General features: G+C 36.8%; 1 protein-coding gene across 5 annotated transcripts in view; it reads left to right on the top strand.

Annotated features, from left to right (window-relative positions):
- The window catches only part of Nova1 (NOVA alternative splicing regulator 1), a 125,595-nt gene that overhangs the window by 53,641 nt on the left and 51,320 nt on the right, over positions 1-20,634 (top strand). The window contains exon 2 of one of the 5 annotated variants that reach the window (XM_032907703.1): positions 1,393-1,493. The exons of the other annotated variants lie outside the window; for them this stretch is intronic. The gene's annotated coding sequence lies outside the window, so the exon portion shown is untranslated. The remainder of the gene's footprint in view (positions 1-1,392; positions 1,494-20,634) is intronic. 5 annotated transcript variants of the gene reach the window in all.

Here is a 20,634-nt window from a genome sequence, read left to right as displayed (position 1 = left end):
AAACTGAGTGGGGAATTGTAGTAACTATTTCTGACTGCACTGAGTACATGTGCCAGTGTAAATAAATTCTTAATTAGCAAGTTAAACTAAAAATCCTTGACCTAAAGAACACATTTTATGATAGATGCATTGGACTTTTCACAGAGACCACCTCAGTCTCAGGAGTATTATGTTATTTAAATACTGTGGTCTGAGTTTTGTCGTAGTGATCGGTTCTTAGTTTAAGAACACACATAAAATAGCCTGAGGCATATACAGCATGGCTGCTATGTTCTGGGGAAGGTTTTAAGACTTTTAAGTAAGTGACTCTATCAGAAAAGAGAAAGAAGTATAAAATACTGTTGTAGTTTCCCTCTCCGTACTTGTTTAGTCCCGCTGTTAATTACAGCTAGTTGCTACTTTTAGTCTTATTTTCAAAATAGATATTATCATTTAAATAACATTCCAAATAAATACTTTTAAATATAAGCCAAAAATCAAATAGTGTGAACCGTGTAGAAATGTATAAGCATGAAGTGTTAGTAGCGACAGGAAATGCGGATGCCCCTTCAGCATGGAGAAGTCGCATCCTTAGAGACTAGTTTTTGAATTCTTCTAATTCAGGGAAAGGTGACTTGTAGGTGTGGAAAATTCAAGATGTAGCAATGACCTTCAGTAGTGATGAACTACAGCCTGCTTACTCGTCATTGACTCACCATTTACGTGGACCTAGGAAGATGGCTGTTGAACTCTGGAGGACAACAGTTATTCTGTGGACAAGATTATTTTAACATTCTATAATTTTCAAATATTAATTTGTCACTAATGTTGATAACTAGCCACTTCATTAAAAATTAAAACAAAATAATTTACAGTTTCAGAATGACTTTTTCCCCATTTCTCTTACGGTATATTTGTGTGGCTCGGCCTCAGGTTTGACGTCTCAGCCTGTTTTGGATCCCCTACCTCCTTGATCTGTCATCTTCAAACAACAAAAACCAGTGAACGGGCTGAACAGTAATGGATAATACTGTATAAACTTACTGATCCTAGGTACACTTCTGTTGAAATGATGTCATAATGAATACGTGCTTGGGTTATTTTTCCATGTTTTGCATCTAGTTTATAACTGTGTTGCGAATTGAACAGCTGTATTCTGTTCCTTGCAGTCATTCTTCACATCCAGCCTTTAAATGAATGGCAGTCATCTGTGTAGGTCTCTTGTAACTGAGTGATGTATTCTGTTTTGCTGTGGCAGTTTCCACACAGTCGCTCTTGTTCTTTAAATATGTTCATTTTCTATAGTACTCTTCACCCCTGTATGTATGTACAGGACTCACTTCACCCACCACCGAATTGCAGCCACTACTGAGGTGGAACGCAGCCACTGTTTAACAGCGCACTTTCCCCTAGGTGCTGCCAGCTGCAGAAGAGATTGTACATGGCCTGTACAGAAGGTATTTCTCCACTGTGCCATCTGCAGAGTGACACTGACTAGGAGTACTACATAGACTGTAAGTTTCTTGTGTGCCCACCATAGACTGGAAAACTCAGGAAGAGCCAGTAACAGATAGCTCTGGAGGTCAGGTAACTGCACTGCTTCTCTCCCTGACTCTAAATGTGATTTGTGATCCCTACCAAGTTGGATACCTTATGAAAACCAAGAGAAACGAAAATATTTTTTTGGGAACTGTTCACAAACTAAAATTTAAAGAAACCAAGTTATGTTCAGGTTTTGAAGTATCCAGGGCATCCACAAGGCAGTAGAGCCATATTGGCCTCTTGTGAAAGTTGGCTGTCCCTGTTCCAGCAGAAGCAGCCCCTTGGCCTTGTTAGAGAGGCCTGCACGTTAGTGCTGACGCTGCCTCTGGCCGGAGTTCTGAAGGAAAGCCAGTGTGTGATGAACATAGTTGGCTTCTTTAATTTGGAAACACCAAGTCTGAATTTAAAAAAAATGTATTTTTAATCCAGGCATGGGAGAAAGTAAACAGTTAAATAAAGCATAATATATTTTGGTCTCGGTCTCCCATTTATTTAATAAAATTTTGGTGCTATAACCTAATTTAAAAATAGCACTTTCTTTAGTATTAGTACTTTGAAAAGTTTATTACTTTTATTATACAAAAAATTTGTTAAGAAATTTTATTTGTATTGATATACTACCTGTGAGGATGGTTTTATTTTGCTATTTTAGATTTTTTTTTAAGTTCAGTGGTATGATTTGCTGTTTGCTTATTTTTATTTATTTATTTTTGATGAGCCTTTTGACATGTCCATGTAAAAAAGTTAGGACACTTTTCTCCTCCTAGAATCTTAATCACAAATCACATATTGTCATTTGGTTTAGAAAATTATCCATTATGACCTGAAAATTGGCAATATTTATGTACACATCTGTGTCTATAGATTCTTCCTCAAACATAATTAAGGTTAATTTCAAAACAGCTTATTTTTTTACTTGTATTAGGAAGTAGCTAGAAAAGGAAGGTTTTCTAGAGACCGCTTGAATCTTCGTTGAACACAGGTAGAATTTCCTGTATTCAAAATGGTATTTCATATTACGCTTTGATGTGACTTTCTTCTGGATAGAATGGTTTTATGATGGTTAACACAACCTATGCTGTGGGTGCAGTCACAGGAAGAGAATGGGTTTCTCCAGACGCTTTCTACTGCTTTTGATTTTGTAGTAGAAAATTTAGAATGAAGTATTTTTTAGGTACATATATTATAATTCTTAATAACTTTTTAAAACCAAATGAATTAGATAAACAGACTTGATTTATATTCAGAGTAAAATTTTATTTAAATAGATACATTTTAATACATACCATTAATTGTGTACCATTTTTTGTACCATTATTTGTAGAGAATTAAGACTTAATAAAATTCCAACTAAACTTAATAGTTTTAAAGTATAGTATAGATGTATTATAGTTTGTCTTTGTAGCAAGATGGCATTACCAATTTATGAAATATTAAAATTGTTATCACTTCTGCATGTTCTCAACAAAGGTAAATTTTAATTACAGCTCAGTTTCTTTTTATTGACTCTTGGAGGAATACATATGTTTCATATATAATATTGCATTTTTTAAAAGTCATTTGTACTTGTTATGTGACTGATTGGGTTAAGAATTATTCAGGGTTCTTGTTTTATACTTGGTATGTGGCAATGTAAGTTTAACAACTTACTATATTCAAGTTTTGACCATGAGGATCTGATGTTAACATGTAGCTTCAGTGCTGTTTTGATTGGGACTTAGGTAGAAATGCACTGAATTCATGCCTGTGCTCCTTGAACTTAATGCAGCCTCCCTGCTGTGAGTTTGGAGCGGAGCGTTTGTTCAGTTATTTAGTAGTTACCCTAATGCCATACAGGAAACGCAGACTATGCAATTGTTCTACAGAATAATGGGTTCCTCCAACTGACTTTGAACAGCTAAAACTGTGGTTATGATTATTAAATTAACACACATTTCATTGTTTGAGAATTCAGAAATAAATGGTAGCATGAGAATCATTAAACCTTAATGAGTATGTGAATTTTTGCCCTGCATTATAATTTTCAATTTATAATAAGAAAAATAAAGCCAATGTATAAATAAAATTTTAACTACTTAAATGATAGACACCTGTCAGTAATGTTCTGGCAACTTCTAGCTTTCATGGAGGAACTTGAAAAGTAATTTTAGGACCAAAGTGATACTAATGAAAAAGTAGATGGCCCAAAGTAGAAAATTTTATAAGGTAGATTGTATGTACCTTAAAATATTTTGAAATATATTCTAAATAGTTCTATAGTTTCACTTTTCAAATGTAATCCACAGATTTGTAGAGCACCTTTTGATTTAAGAATATATTTTACATTGTCCAAGACATATGTTAAAAAATATAGTATGTTTTCACATCAGCTATTAAAAATAAAAAAAAAACAAATTATTGTATTTGATCAGTAGTTGAAACATTTTTTTTTATTTACCCCAGTCATGGAGTAATGGGTTTTGGTCCCTAGCACTATCTAAACAGATAATTTTATAGTTCATGACAAATGGTCAGTATTTTAATTACATTACTTACGAAAAATTTAGCATATCATATCCTGTTTTAATTATCCAAAACATAATTTATTTTTAATAGAATAATATGTGCAATTTGAATTTAGATAATTTAGGAATAAATATTAAGAGTTTTTTATTCATTCCAGATAGTTTTAAGTAACTAAAAAAATAAAATAAAATTAATTATACTTTAATTCCCCATTCTTTGAAATTCTTATATTATGTATCAACTAATTTCTGTTTATTTTTTGTAAATGTAGAATTTTCAGTATATATATATTATCAGTCTGAAATTTATAATGTGTTCCCATAAAAAGTCACTGATGCCACAAACCTCATTATAATACTGAATTACCATACGTTTATTGCTTCGTTGACTTAAGTATAAAAATCGCCATGTGTCCTGTTGATAATTGTGTGTAGATGTATGTATTCGTGTGTGTATCAGTTTTCTAATGTATTTTGTAGTGCAATCTGGAATCCCAACTGTCATATGTAGCAACTTAATCAAGTGTAAATTGCTTAACAAGTTTAAGGTTTTGTTTTGTTTTGTTTTGACTGTTAATTGAGTATCATTACACCTACCTCACAGGGTTGTTGTGGGGAAAATAATAAACATACTTGAAAGAGCGTTTAACATCTGCTACAAGTGCAATATCTGAAAACTGTGTGTTACTAAAGCCTTTAGTCTCCCTACCCCACTGTGTGCAAGAAGTCCAAGTGCCTGTCACAGTATGTGATCCAATCCTCCCTAGGTCCTTAACTGACTCATTCTTTGTTTTCAGACTGTTTTATTGTTAAAGTTTTAGTAGTTACTTAAAACACAAAAACATTGTGTGTATCTGTGTGTTTGTGTCTATGTCTGTCTCTGTGTCTCTGTGTGTGTGTGTGTGTGTTGTTTTAGACCTTTGTCCATTTTGTCCATCTTAACCACTGGGTCACTGTCCTCTGTGCTGCCAACTCACACCTAGTATTCACTGTGGCTTGCTTCTACAACGAGATGTCTCCTAGCCCCTCTGCCATTGTATAGCTAACCCCTCTGCATGAACCTGGCCTTGTTCCTATATTGGCATTATCATATATAATCCTTATATGATTATTGTACATATACTACAAAGCAACTTTTATTTTTCTGTATTTAAATGGGTCATAGTAACTTAGAACCTCATGAGGGTTCTGGTTATGTGCTAAGTCAACCCACTTTGCTTTATCATTTTCATCATAATTAACCAAATAAAGAAATACAGTAGCCAAGGGTTTAAACCTCTTGCCTTATTCTTTCCTGTCATTGTAACTGCAGTTTCATTGTGATATTAATACTTTTCTGTCTTGATAAAATCCTGTCCATGACTTTCATCTCACTTCCTTTACTGTCTGTTGGCTCCTGCTTTTGGCATTCTCTGGTGGAAATAAGAATTCCATGTGGTACAGGTGAGCTAGATAGCAATCTCCATCAGTTTCCCTCTGCCTTCTTAGCCTTATCATCCTTGATTGGGTAGCTCTTTCCCTTCATCGCTGTGTTCCTTGGTCTCTGACTTTTATTCTTGGATTGCCTTGTTTCATTGATGGTCATCTGTGTAAGGTTTTATGTGGGTGTGGGGGGGCAGTTCTAATTTCTAAGTAGCTTTTGTTAAGTTGCTCTTTTAATATTCCATACATGTGTTTAATGCATCGCCATTGTTCTCACCCCCTCCCTCATCACCTTTCTGCCCCTGTCACCCCCTTGCTCCCTACAGCTCCCTAGACTGTTGCAACACAATGAGTTTGATCAGAATGCAATTTGTATCCATATGATGGTATTTAGGTGTATTGCTGTATTGCCCAGGCCTGTCTCCTACTCTGGGGCTCAAGCCATCCCATTCTGCTACGTGAAGTTTATAACACTGTAAACATTAAACATCTTCTTCTTTTCTTTTTTTTTTTTTTTTTTTTTGTCCACCAAATTAGAAAGCCTGTTTGTTTCTAAGGCAGTTTCCCAAATTTATGATTTTACGTCTTCATTTTCTACCCTTCTCTCCTTCCCCTTCCCCCCTCTTCCCCCTCCCTCCTGTGCTCTTTCCCCCTCTTTTTCTTCTCTTAGCTCTTCTCCACTCTATCTTTTTCTCTCTACCTTTCCCTACCCCTAATTAATTGCCAGCTCCTCATTGTCCCACTTTAGGATGTGAGACAAACTGAGTTTCCTTTTTATTTCTCAATGTATAAGCTCATGTCTGAAAATATGTACTTATATTTGAGCTAAAGTTTGCCTGTGCACTTACTATACTGAAGCCCTGCCACCTTGCTTCTTGTCCTTGGAGCATAGTATTCTGAGCTTTGAGCCATGACTGATATGGAAAACTCCTAACCAGCATCCAACCACTCCCCTCCCTAGGCCACGGTAGGCACCTTGACATTGTCTTCCTGTCTTTCTTTCCTTCAGTCCTTGCCACGCCCCATGGTAGTGTGTCACCAGAATGCCCTTGACCCTTTATTTCTAAATACCTCAGTGCTCTTCTTTGGCCTTGCCAGTTACAATGATTTTTTTCTCTGTTGTTGTCTTAGAACCATATTATTATATAATCAGTAGTTATGCCTTTCCTCATGACAAAATTGTATTTTTGACATAACCACTAAATTGCTTATTGGCAAATCCCTCACTGCCTAGGACTTTTATTGGTTTGCTGTAGTACAATGCTTTATGAAAAGCTAATGTTGAAATAGATACATTTTGTTGCATAATTAAGAAGCCACTTCTTGTTTTTTTGTTTTTTTTTTCTTTAAAACAAAATTGATAGTGAAGAACAGCTTTATGTCTCCTGTTTTCCTAACCGTGGAGACGATCTGTCACCCTTTGGGACATTTCTCTTAGGTTTTAGTTCATGTGTGTGCATTTATACCTCTCCCCATTTACACCATGTTAGAAATACCCTAGCTCACAGGTTTAACAGGGACAGGAACAGTACGGTGTTCCACGTAACTTCAGTTCCCAGTAAAAAGAATCTATAGACTATCTTTTTCGATTACAGTTGTTTTTAACTTTAAAATCCAGATGGCTTCAGATTTTATTACTAGATATGATCAGAAATTACTAAACAGTAGGCTGTTGGTCAATGAGAGTACTATTTATGAAATAATAATCATAATAAGAATTAAGTAGAGTCATATTCTTCAGAGACAGTGCTACTTTAATCAGGTTTCATTTTTATTAGTATTTTGAATAGCTGTTAAAATAAATCTCAGTTGGTGATAGAGCTCTAAGCTTCTGTCATCTCTAACTGATCATCAAGAGCTGTATTATTTATAACAGATATTTAGACAAATACATAAAAGTTAGATATTCAAAAAATGAAAATAGCATGGTAGTAGTGGTCACTGATAAAATTCTCTATGTGCCTTAACCTGTTTGTTTGAAAGTTTCAAGTGAGTACAGAAAACACAATAACCAGGAAGTGTTCTTTTAAATTGTATTATTAAAGTTTAAAAACTAGAATTCAATAAACTATGCCCCTGTCTCATTTCCATATGGTTGGAAGTGTGTCTTAAGGTGGCTGCTACTCACTTCCACCACTCTCACTGTTGATATTCTATTATCAGGCCGTCTTGCCTTATCTGTCTGTACTTGCTGGTTATGTCCTGGGGGGCTGGATAGCACATCGTAGATCTTAGGCTCAGAGTCTCTTCTGGAGATGGGAGGATTCACTGTCCTCACACTTCTTATGCTTGTGAACCTTTGCATTCCCTTTTTCACAGGATGAAATTAACTATAAAATATAGCAAAGTGGTTTAAAAAAACACTATTTCTGTGCCACCTCAAAACATTGAAATAATTCAACATTCTATTTATTTTATTTACTTTAATATATTAAAATATGAAAATAGTAAGTAAATAGGGCCAAATACTCAGTTCTTCCCTTTTAATCGGTCCTAAATACCTTCTTATCCAATTTACCTTACTTATATAACATACTGAGAAATGGACACCTGATACCTTTCTTTAAAGATACTCTCCTAAGCTTTAATCCCAACCTCCTCACTGTTGCTCCTATCCTGCCTGGGATGGCTGAGACAGGCTTTCGGCACCAAACAAGGATGGGCTTTTCCTTTCTGCCTTTATTGCCCTCCTGTCAGCTGCTCCTGCACCTTGCGCTTTCTGCTCACCCGGAAGTGCCGCTCTCAGCCCTGACTCAGATATCATTGCATCACTTTCTCTCGCTCAGTGGTGTTGTCTTTTAAGATTCTCCTCCACCATACTTTATTTTACTGATGAAATTTAAGAGCGATGATATCAGTAGGAGTGTGTTCTTAAAACAGCTTTCTTCATGGAAGATATTTACCTTTGTGGTTTCCGTGGGCGATACTTTCATAACCACTTTATAAGTTCACTTAATTGTGAGGGCGATGGTTCTTGGTAAATTCAAGTTTTATAAATATTGAGCAGACCTCTGAAAGGCAGTACCATAACTTAAAGTTAGTCACATATTCTTCCAACTTGTTTTATCAGCAATATTACGTCAAAAAATCATCTTCTATGAAGTTTGAATACTCATCTGTTTAGAGTATTTGCGCTGGTATTACTGATGCGAAGGGGTGTTTCCTGATGATCTTTCCAGTGTGGTCTGAGTCCTAGGCTTTGCTCTAACGTAAAACCTGAGGTGGATCGTTTACATTTGCTTTGCTCACCTTTTTACAGTGTTGCATGTCGTTTTCAGAAATCAGTAGAGCAGAAAGGTTCTATTGGCCTCTTGTTTTGCCAGTCATTTGCTGGCTCCTCAGAGATAAAGTGCTCTGGATGAGGTCTGAATAGAGGTTCTACCTAGCATGATTCCCTGTGTAGGAGAAGTAGCCGATAGCTCCTAAGGAGAGTAACTGTTCTGGATCTGTTGTTCTGAACCCTTCCTTATTGATAGCTTAGTAACTGGCCACTGAATTTCATCTTTTTCCTATGAAAATATATCCATAAAAATTGGATATATTCTGTTTTTAGCATTTAATACAATTATTTTATGCCCGTGAGTATTATGTTGAAGAAACATTATATTCTAAATATTTCCATTAAGATAAGCATTAGTCCAATTTTATATTTTGATTAAATATCCTATTTTCTTTCTATTTTACCCTCATTTAATATTTATGTATGTAGCTTACATACATAAATGTATGTAAATATCTGTCTTCTGTCTACATATATGTACATGTATACATATAAATGCTCTTAATTTCATAAATTCATTTAATAATTGCAGTTCAGTCTATATTACGGTTAGTTTAATCCTTTTGCCTTATTCAAAAGTAAAATTTGATAGCCTTGTTTTATTTAATTTCCATATCTCTTTATATTAGAAGAGATGTATGTTTCTTATTACATGATATCTACCAATAGTTTGGGATTTGTTAAGCTTAATATAACTTGAACTATAATACTTGTACAATTCTTTGTTATTGTTCCTTCATTTATTCACTTGTTCACTAAACAATGTACTAGGCACATTGGTCTGCATGCTAACTATGTAGAAACTCTTTTCCCTTGTGGAGTTTAATATTTGTGAAGAAACAGGGTTGTTACATTTGTATACACTAGTTAAGTGGGAAATTTTAATAGATCTAATATATTAAAGAACTGAATTCATAAAATAAAATGAATTGGGGACAGTAAGAAGATGGCAAATATGAACCTGTAAGGTAAAAAAATAAAAATAAGCAAACATAAGGAATGCTGACCTCCTTTCTGGAGCCTCAAGAGTATAGGCATGATTTTCATGTAGCACCAGTCCAAGCAATCTGGTTCTAATCTCAGTTACATTGGAATATTACTATTGTTCTTGTTCCTTTCAAGTCACAATAGTTCCCAAGATAATCAAAAACTTCCAACACCATTGACCTTATACATTTTTTTCCGTTGGATTGTTGGTGTGTGTGTGTGTGTGTGTGTGTGTGTGTGTGTGTGTGTGTGTGTGTGTGTGTGTGTGGTATGGGTCCTGGTCTCTGCACTGAGACATTGTAGCTGCCTCTCAAATTCTTCATTGTGGCTGGGAGAAGAGTCCTGTACTTCCTGTTTTATTTCAGTGACACCCAATTAGAGCCACCCCTCACAGTAGGTGACACAGCATCCTCCTTATTCCTGTAGTGTGCTGCCCTGAGTTGTGATTTTCACAGCACTTACATCCTCCAGTTATTTCCTAGGTACGCACTAGCAGTCCTTGTTTATGATAGAAAAGTACCAAGAAGATAGGAATCTGATTTGTTCTGTACTAAGCCATCCGGAGCCAGAGCCTTACTGGGCATTTGGTGGATAATTAATGCATAGTGTGGAATGGACGATATAATGATACTAACCGTCTATCTCTTAGGCTTGATTTGTGTTTATTGTTGTTGTTTTTGGCTTTTTTTTCCACTGTCAAACCGTTCATTTCATTAAATATTTTTGTAAATGAAATTACTATTTTTATGAAGTAGGCAAACTGTTTGTAAGCCAAAGTATTTCCATTATGCATTCTATCTTCTGAGGGCCTATATCTTTGAAAAAGAGCCTACGCTCCATCTACCAAGCAGCAATCAGCTGTCAATGACATCAGGTAGAAGTGGGACTTCCTGAGTTCCTCACTCATCCATGCTGGGGTTTTGAGTGGATTGATCTTATTTAGGTCTTACATGAATTCATGTGTTTAGTGGTCCTGTTATGTTAAGCAAATAAAAAGGACATGTACTCTTCCTAGCTCTTAGAATCTTTCCGCCCCACTTCTGCAAGGATCCCATACCCTTAAGATAAGGGAACACACTGTAGATGTTTAATTTAGAGCTGAACACTCACTGATTCATATTCTCTATGGGTTGCCTAGTTGTGGGTCGGTATTTATCTAGAAAAGAGACCTAAAAATGTTATGAGATGCATTTATCTAAATGGGTATAAAGATAAAAACTTGAGATGTAGTTTATTACCTTCTTAATTTAGCAGAAGAATTCTTTTAATGTCTCCCCTAGGTCTATGATGTAGCCATCTTGAGTTTTTGACCTAGTTAAAGGTACCATGTTGGAGTTCAGTTTTGTAGCTCAATCCAGTCAATAAGTGGACGGTGATCCCAGGACATTAGCATCATTATAGTACCACGTGGCTTATGTTGAGTCATTGTAGTCCACAGGGGTCACAGGGATGTAAGACTGGTGAATACATGTTTCTCCTGTTAGTGTGGATAGGACTCCCTACCACTGTGAAAGCTAGCCAGGAAGGTTGTAGCTTTAGGTAGACATCGTATTGATTTCCACATGTTCTATGACTCAAGTATGGGTGTCTTCCACAATTGGGTCTTACTGTCAAGTTCTGAAGGGAATTATACTGCGACCATGCACATTTAAGTAGTAAATGGACTTCATAGGTTTTAGAAAAAGAACACAGGAAGTTGAGAGGAAAGGGGGAAGTACTGAGGAGTTGGAGGGGGGAATTATGAGTGGATTCAGTCAAAATGCATGAGCATGTATGAAATTAATCAATTTACAATTTAAAAAGACAAAAATTATTTAAAGAAAGTAAAAATCATGTATTAATCTTGTAGGCAGCTTTCTATTTAATATTTTATTGCAACAGTATGTAGATAAATATTTTTATACTTTATAAACATCAAAATTTATGTAAAATATCTCATATTAGGCATTTTTATAATATACTTTGTAGTTTCTATATGTTTTTGTTTTTTTGATAGTATGAGTAACATGAGGGATTATACCATTTAAAATTTTCTTTATGAAAACTACATTATAATAAATACTTAATAAATTTCCTTGTTCATAGACATATAACTTATATCAGTTTACATGCTGAATAGTGCAGGAGTTTCTCATCAGTGTTCCTATTTCTCATGTTATCTTCATATACAAACACTTAGCCTTCGCCTTCTGCATCTTAATTAAAAGTTTTGAATAGTTAAACCTTTTATATAGTCAAAATTATCCTTCTCCCTTCACTTCAGTGCTTGAAATAACGCTTTGTATGATATGACCCAAATTTAATGTTCTGTGCAATAATTTACTCGTTTCTTATAATATGTAGGATAAAGATTCTTATTTTATTATTTTACAAGTATCGTCCAGTTGGACCAGCCTAACCACTTTTAAGTCACTTCTCTACTAAATCATACCACAATTTATGGTGACCACGCTCTTGGCCACAGGATTTCTAGTTGGGGTTATTGTTAAAGTTTTACTTTGTTAACCTTCTTTTGTAGTCTTTGTGTAAGGTATTTTATATCCCATGTTATCATTGTTAAATTATTCTGTTGCATTATTATGTTTCTTAAGACCTTAGTTCAGCTCAATTCTTCCTAAATATACCATTCGTGCAGGTCTTTAGTGAAAAGTCTTATGCACTTTCATTTGTATGTCAGGTTACACTTGTCACATTAGGATCAGAGACAAGAACTGAATTCTACCTCTTTGTCTCTCTAAATCTGACTTTGTAGAGACCAAAATTATTCCAATGATGAAAATTACTTTATTATGTAATATTATTCATAGATTCTTTAAATTCATTTTTAATCTTACATGTTTATCAGTTTATTTTACTATTGAATTCTTTTGTTATCATACTCTCATTGTAACATTATCAATGTGGTATCTTAAAAAAGCACAGATTTATTCACATTAAAAGTTGGGCTGGCCAGAAGTTCAAAATCAGTTTTACTTTGGTATCATCTGGGCCCCTGCTCTGTGGAAGTCCTTCAGTTCTGCCACCTGCCCCCTTTTATACGCTTCAAGAGATTTATCACTTATTGCTTGCCTACACTCCTCCCTTAAGTCTGTGTGACTCTCCCTCTATGTGAATCTCCCTCCGTGTGTGTGTGTGTGTGTGTGTGTGTGTGGGTGTGTGTGTGTGTGCAAACACATATGCCTATGAGTACATTTGGAGGCAGATGAGGACATGAGCAGTCCTGTTTTGTCCCTCTCCCTTGTTCTCTTGAGACAATGTTTCTCAGTGCACCTGGACTTAGTTGGGCATGAAGCAAGCACCAGTGATCCTCTTGTCTCTAGCCTCCATGGTGTGGTGGTGTGGTGGGAACTCCATCTCAGGCCATCAGGCCTCTGCAGCCTGTCCTCTTACCCACTGAGGCATGTCCTTTGCTCCTTGATCATTCTTGAGTCACTCCAGTCTTTTATCCTCACACTTGCAGATGCTCTTGGCTGGCCTCCCCTGAGGACTCTTGTGACTCTGACATGACTCTGTGGCACCAATGGCACAGGACAGTCCTCTCACTCTCAGGCTCTTTCTTCACTGCTGCTGCGGTTCTTCTTTGTAATGAACGGCATCTCTAGCTTACAGGCATTAGCATGTAGATGACATATGAGGAAATTTGGTGCAGCCTCCAACACAGAGAGGAAAGCCATTCAATTTTCTAATTATTACTTCTGTACTTTATTGAGCTGATATATTGTTACTGAATTTAATCATGTTGTATATAATTAACAATGTTAAGTATTTTCTGTTTTCCTGTAGCGTCTTCATTCTTTTTATTGCCAAACCTGCTGCATCTTGTACTTTTTAATGTAAATGCTTAAAACATTTTACTTTCTTTCAACCATAGTTACTATCATTTCAAGATAGACCTTTTATTAATAACAGAAATACTTTTTGTTGTATTTTTAATTGCCCACTATGCTCTTTTCACACCCCCTTTTTAATATTATGCATTTTAAAGTAATTAGTCAAACTTTCTTGATTACACTATATTTTATGCTAGATATGATAGTTTATCCACTTTAAATTATGTTGCTAAATTTAGTTTCTTGGTATTTTTTATGATATTTGATGTTCATATTCATGCATTCAAGATTAATTGGTATATCACCGTTATGTTAGCTCTTAATGAAATGAAATTGATGGCACTCTAGTTTATTGTTCATAAACTAGAATAGTTTGTAGAGCATAATAATCCCAGTAAAATCTGAAAAAGTGTAAAACAATCTCTGCTTACATGTTGAATGTCGTTACTTCACAGGCTTTCAATTTCTTGGTTATTTAATTTTTTTCTGATTCAATGTTGATAATGCATGTTTTGTACTCCATTCTGTCAGGCATGTTAATGGGACACCTGTTAAATGCCCGCTGTGTGTTAAGCATTGTGTTGGCTGCTATGCATACAGAAGGAAAGAATGGAAGTCTGTTAACCTTACCTCATGCATTAACAAGAGGGAATCCCATTTTTGTAGGGAGTAACAGAAAGATCCATCAGTAATACAGAAGCAAAGTCAGAAGAATAAAAGTGGCTCACCCTCTGAGGAATTGGACAATGGCATAGAATTATGTCTAAACTTTAGGTCTTCACTGGGAAGAATAATGACTAGGAAAGAGAAGCCCCACTATGGATTCTTGCGAAGTATGTAACTGTGTTTGATAAGGTGATGACCACAGATTCACATGTTGAAAAGTTTCTTAACCTAGCAACACCAGCAGAAGACTAGAGAAGGCAGTGGAATGGTTAATACTGGAACAAGGTAAACACTGCGTTATTGCAAACTAGGCTGCAAACAAAGGTAGAATTGAAGAAAATAATTACTTTTATTAAATGTTGAGCTGTGTGTATTACCATATTCTTTTCATATCAATGTCAGGAGGTTTGAAAATAGAATGTTCCAGAGTCCTGGTCCAGGCCAGGCTGTATTAGAAGCCAGTCTCAGAACAAACACAAAACAATGATGAAAAAGAAAGGAAGACAGAAAACCAGGTGTTTCCCAGAACTGTTTACTCCATGGGAAATCATTTTACTTTTCAGATGCTGTGAATGAGAGGGAGTTGTGGGAAACTAACGGTGGTCAAGTGTACTTGAAGTTTATAAAAATGTCTTTTGTTTTTACATTTATTATTTGTTTTTAAGAATTTCTAACATGAATAGTGTAGTTGCATCATTGCCATCCCATACTCTTCCCTAATCCAATTCTTTCACATATGCAACTTCTTTTCTACTTCCTGACATATTTATAGTTACACACACACACACACACACACACACACACACACACACACACACAGACACACACACACACACACAGACTGTTGAATCCATTTAGTGTTGCTAATATTATATGTCTGCTCAGGGCTGACCACTTGGGATTGGATAACATATCTGTTATGGAGAATGGTAAGTATCTCACTTTTATTATCACATGATTCCCTAGCTCTTCATCTAGGAGTGGAATCTTGTGTGATCACCCCATCAGTTCTGGGATATCAACTTGTGCTGTCCTTAAGCAAGTCTTTATGTGACCATAGTTTTTAGATTTCATGGGTACAGCCTCCTGTCCTATGTTGAAAATACCATGTAGCAGAAGAGGTCTTGAATCCGTCTGTTACAGTCTATACACCCCTCTGATGTTTTCTGAGCATTGGGTATAGGCTTGTATTATAGATGCATCAGTTAAGGCTGGGTACTTCATGGTTAGTCTCTGCATTTTGATTATTTATCAATTTCTATTGTGATCTCCATTTCCTGTAAAAAGGAAGTTTGGGTGAGAGCTACACTCATCACTTATAGATATAAATAAATGCATAATTCATTTAGTAAATGCACTGTTTTAATAAAGCGGTTGTGGTGTGTTCGCCTCTGGCATCTAGAGCTTCACCAGCCACAGGTAGGTGGTTAGGTTATGCTAGGCCTCAGTTCCTTGCTACTGAGAGTTGCGGTTACACAGCCGTTGGTTACTGCTAAGATATCGGTGCCACTATTGCACTCTGGGGATATTTTGCTAGGTCATCTGGGTAGGACTTTTAGTTGTTTCCCTCCCTTGGTAGCTGCAGAGCACCTTCAGATGTTATAGAGTTAGGCACCAGTGAGAGGATTTCAGGTCAGTTTCAGTGTGAGTCTCTCAAACCCTGTGTCCACAGTGTGTGGTAGCCTCAACAGTCGGCTCTTCCCTTCGGTTTCTGGAGACGACCAAGGAAATGCAAATCCTGTATTATTTTGGGAGTCTCTTCAACTGCACTGATAAGCAGCTGGCAAGGGGTTTGCAGCCTGGCACTTGGCTCTTGTTAGATAATGTACCATAGTATTTGGGTCAGGTGAAGTACTGCACACTTACAAAAGATGGTCATCATCATTATTTCCCATAAAAGTCAGCCAGTTTTACCTTCCCACTGTCACTTCCCGAGTATTTCAGTGGGTCCGTATCCTCTATCGGTCTTGTTGATATCAGCCTTTTAATAATTGTACTCCTAATCAGGATGTGATATTCAAGTTTTAAGATTTTTCTTAATAGTTGTTTATTTGGTGAATATCGCCTCGTTTACTTTTGACAATTGTTTTGTCAAACCTTGAACACATTTACTCTGGTTCATTTTCTTGTTTTTAAGCTGTTAGAATTATTCAGACACGATTGACAATGCTTTTCAAGCTGTATGTGTTGTATATATGTTCTCTGGCATTTCCACAAGCCGAACATTTTGATTATTTTTGTGAAGTCTGGCTTACACTGCTTTCTTTGTATTTCTTCCTCTTGTGTCTTAAGATACTTTTACAAGTGAGAATTTTTCCCATAGATGTTTTAAGTAAGGTTTATTCTTTATGGACAAATCCGTAATTCAAGTTGATTGTTGCATATTATGGGAAAATAAATTCATCAATATATCCCTTTAACTAAGTTTTTTTTAAAAAAATACATTTGAAAGATTTCTAATGCGGAGAAGGTAAGAGCCTGGTTGTTTAGGTTTTGGTTTTGGTTGAAATGCATATAGCAGATGAATTTTTTCTTTCTTTGTAAAATAACAAACTATCCATCAGCAGCAGCCTTTTCAGGTATGTGTTACCCACATCATCCTGGGCTATTTGTACATATTAATTCCCATTACAGTACTTGCAGTACACAGAATACTTAGTGGCAGTTGGTTTAGTTTCCATAATAGTTCCCTGCTGTTTTTTGGTACGTGCATAAAATAGTGCTAATGTCGTTGATGTTGCTATTTCCAACTCTTACCCTCCCTTGACACACTCAACAACAGGCAAATAATTGTTAAAGGCTTCTAAAAATGGTGCTGTGTAAGCCTTTTAAAGGTATTTTGCCTACCTGTTTTAGTTGTGAGGTCAACTTTTATCTTTTGTATGTCAGCAGTCACCATAGAATAAGCAGTGGAACTACTGTAAGTTTTGCCTGTCTTTCCTTCGAGATCACTGTTAAAGGCTTTATGTTTGCCTTCAGATCGTTTCGTGTGTTTAGCTGATGTCAATGACAATTCACGTTCGCATACTTACCCATTTGAAAGGGCTGAATGGTTTGGCGTAGGATACTTAGGGCAGTACCTGATAAATACTACAAAGTTAATGCCATCTTCATTTTTACTGCTTTGTGTTTAGATTCAAGTAGTTTGTTTGGTACCTAAACACCAAAAGAGCTAATGACCTGCTCCATTTCAAAGTGTGATATGGAAACAAAGCAAGCAATGGGCACCACTGTGGTTTATAAATTATCCCCAGATTGAGGAGTCAATTTTAGACCACAGAAAAACCGCCTTATGCTCTATACACCTTAATAGAGGAGTGAAGGTGAAGCAGTGTGAAATAGGAAGCTTCAGATTGCTTTAGAACTAAATGACCACAAGAAACTGTCTCATGACCCTCTTCTATCCTGTCATGTTCTAGGAGGACAATGAAGCATTCAACCGTGATGTAGACTAGCTACATGCACAGACAAATACTACCCATGCTGTCTGTGCATACAAGATCATGGTATATGGTGTCATGATGGTGTGGGTTTATGAGAGTCTCAATCTCTTACCCTTTCAAAAGTCTACATAACATATGTATTGGGTCCTGCCTTCATGCATGTGGGTATATATGTGTGTGCATGTGTGTGTGTGTGTGTGTGTGTGTGTTGTTTATGTATGTATGTTTTAAAAGAGCTTCTCATGCTCTATCACTGATTAGCCCTGAATTTATAATCTTCCTGCCTCAGCTTTCCTAAAAGTGAGATTACTAGTATACACAATCAGACTTGGCTCTATGAAATAACAATTAAGAGCATATAACTACATAAGATACTCCACTTAAATATATTTTTATATCTGGGGACAAGGTACTGAGCAGACCAGGTACATTTGGAAAGTAAGTCTCAAACTTTTTAAAAATGTATTTATTTACATCAAATGCTGTCTCCCCTCTCAGCCTCACAGAGATCCTTCTGCATTCCCCTCCCCTCTCCTAAGAAAGAGTGCCACTCCCCCCCCCATTTTCAAGTCTCTTCAGGGTAGGCCCATACTCTTACTGAGGCCAGACAAGGTAGCCCTTTTGGGGAAGGGATACCACAGCCAGGTGACAGCTTTTAAGATTTGTTCAAGGGCCCACATGGAGACTATGGAACATGAAAATGTCATTCTGATATCTGAGGTAACCCAGACCTAAAAGGACATGCATGGTATGTACTCACTCATAAGTGGATACTAGCCATAAATCACAGGATACCCATGATACACCCCACAGAACCTAAGCAGTTAAACAACTTAGGATGCTTGAATTTCACTTAGAAAAGGGAACAAAATAGTCACAGGAGGCAAAGGGAGGGAAGTGGATGGGAAAGGAGAGGAGAGGGATGGGGGACAGGGACAGATATATGGAGAGACAAGAGAGAGAGACCCAGAGGGCCATGGTGGAAATCAGAAGCTGCTGGGAGTAGGGGGGAGGGTGGAGTGGTAGAGGGAATCTTTATGAAGTCCCGGAGACCTGAGATGGGGGAGGATTCCAGGAGTCAATGCAGGTGGCCTTACCCAAGATGCTTGACAATGAGGTCATCGAACCTGAAGAAGCCACCTCCTGCAGCTAGACAGGGAGACTAAAGGACTGGCCAACCAGTGACTGCCCCAACTTGAGATCCACCCCATTGGGAGCCCTAATACCTGACACTATTAATGATACTCTATTATGCTTGCACACATGAGCCTAGCATAACTTTCCTCTGAGAGGTCCTTCCCAGCAGCTGACTAAAGCTGACGCAGATACCCACAGCCCAATATGGGAAGGAGGTTGAGGACCCTATGGAAGAGTTAGGGGAAGGACTGAGGCATTGAAGGGAAAGGCAACCACACAGGAGAACCAACATATTTAACTAGTCTCAAACTCTTAAGCCAGAGCAAAATGAATGTATCCCTGGGCCCAGCCTAGCAGGATCTGGGCCTGTCCCTGTCATCAGGGCGTGCAGAACCAGGTCTTTCATCACCGGGGCTGGAAAGTTTTAATAACCAAAAGATAGTAGGTTTTCTAAAATCACCAGGATAAAGACTTAAGTACTTAATCAATGACCGGAAGACACATGCATGTGTTCCTGTGTTTGTGCATGTGTGTGTGTGTGTGTGTGTGTGTGTGTGTGTGTGTGTGTGTGTGAGAGAGAGAGAGAGAGAGAAAGAGAGAGAGGGGGGGGAGAAAGAGAGAAAGAGAGAGAGAGAGATCATTCCTCAACTTAACAGACTGTGAAAGAATCAGGATGGAATGTCCCTATACCAGACCCAATCTTTGGGCTCTCTTGTGCTTTGAATGTTCTGAAACAGAGACAAAATAATCTAAGAAAAAATTCTGTTCTTTGGATCTTTTAAAGCAAGTCTGGCTTCCCTTTTTTTTCTCCTGTAGACTTGGTATCCAAGTAGTTTAGGTAGAAGGTGATCATTTGAAGCCCTGGCACACTGGAAACCCAAACTACTTTTTGGAGCGTTTTCCACGAAAAGCAGAATCTTGCTTATCTTTCCTCTTTAATTATGTGTATCTGTTCTAGATTGTATTAGTACTTCTTCTCCGAGGATATTGTGGGACATGGTAGGTCCAGTATGTGTCTCTGTTGTTGGGTCATTTTGCCCCAAAGACGGAATCATTATCTGATAAGATATATTTGAGACTATAGGTATGTAACAGAGCATCAAAGAGTCCTTTAAAATGATTGTGCAAATGTACTTTGTCAATGGTCTACTAATAGACACTTTCCCATGCATCCTCGTAAAGGGGTCATAGCATTCAGTAGTAGCTGTATTCTTAAGAGGAAGGAAAGGGGCTGTGTTTTCCTTAGTGTTGCACAGCACTGAGGTTGTTTGCAGAGGTGTCCAGGGTAGTTCCTCAGGGTTGCTCCTGGCTGCCTTTGAGATTGTCTTTGGTGTATGGTAACCTGCAGCATGTTGTGCTTTTTGTGTCACCTTAAAAACTGAAATACCTGAAAATACCTGAAAATAGCAAGACTTACTAAAAAATTGTGGTATCTCATTATAAGTAATTATGTCTCTTTCTAATATCCAAGCAACATTTAAATAGGCAATTACAACATTTACGTTGCTTTCAAATAAAATCTGATTGGTCACAAAACAACCAAGAGTCACTGTTGTACATGAGTGAGTGGATGTGTATATGTTCTACTGTTAGGATGTAGTGCCACTTCAGCAACATTACTCTCCTACTGAGAATTTGATTCGACAAATCTCCCAAACCTGAAGTAAGAGCTATTCAAAATACAGTCTTAACAAAGTCTAAAATTAAATCTTACTAGGTCAAGTTGACTCCTCAGAAATAAACTCTTTGCAAAAAACAAGTCCCTATATATTTTATAGGTATCACAATTCAGACGTGAAGCAACATGGTATCTTCAATGTACAAAATTCAACAAATATGTACTA

The sequence above is a fragment of the Rattus rattus genome, chromosome 7 (genome assembly GCF_011064425.1).
Source record: "Rattus rattus isolate New Zealand chromosome 7, Rrattus_CSIRO_v1, whole genome shotgun sequence".
Classification (NCBI taxonomy): domain Eukaryota; kingdom Metazoa; phylum Chordata; class Mammalia; order Rodentia; family Muridae; genus Rattus; species Rattus rattus.
Note: the sequence above shows the minus strand (reverse complement) of the source record. Positions and strands in the feature narration are given on the sequence as shown.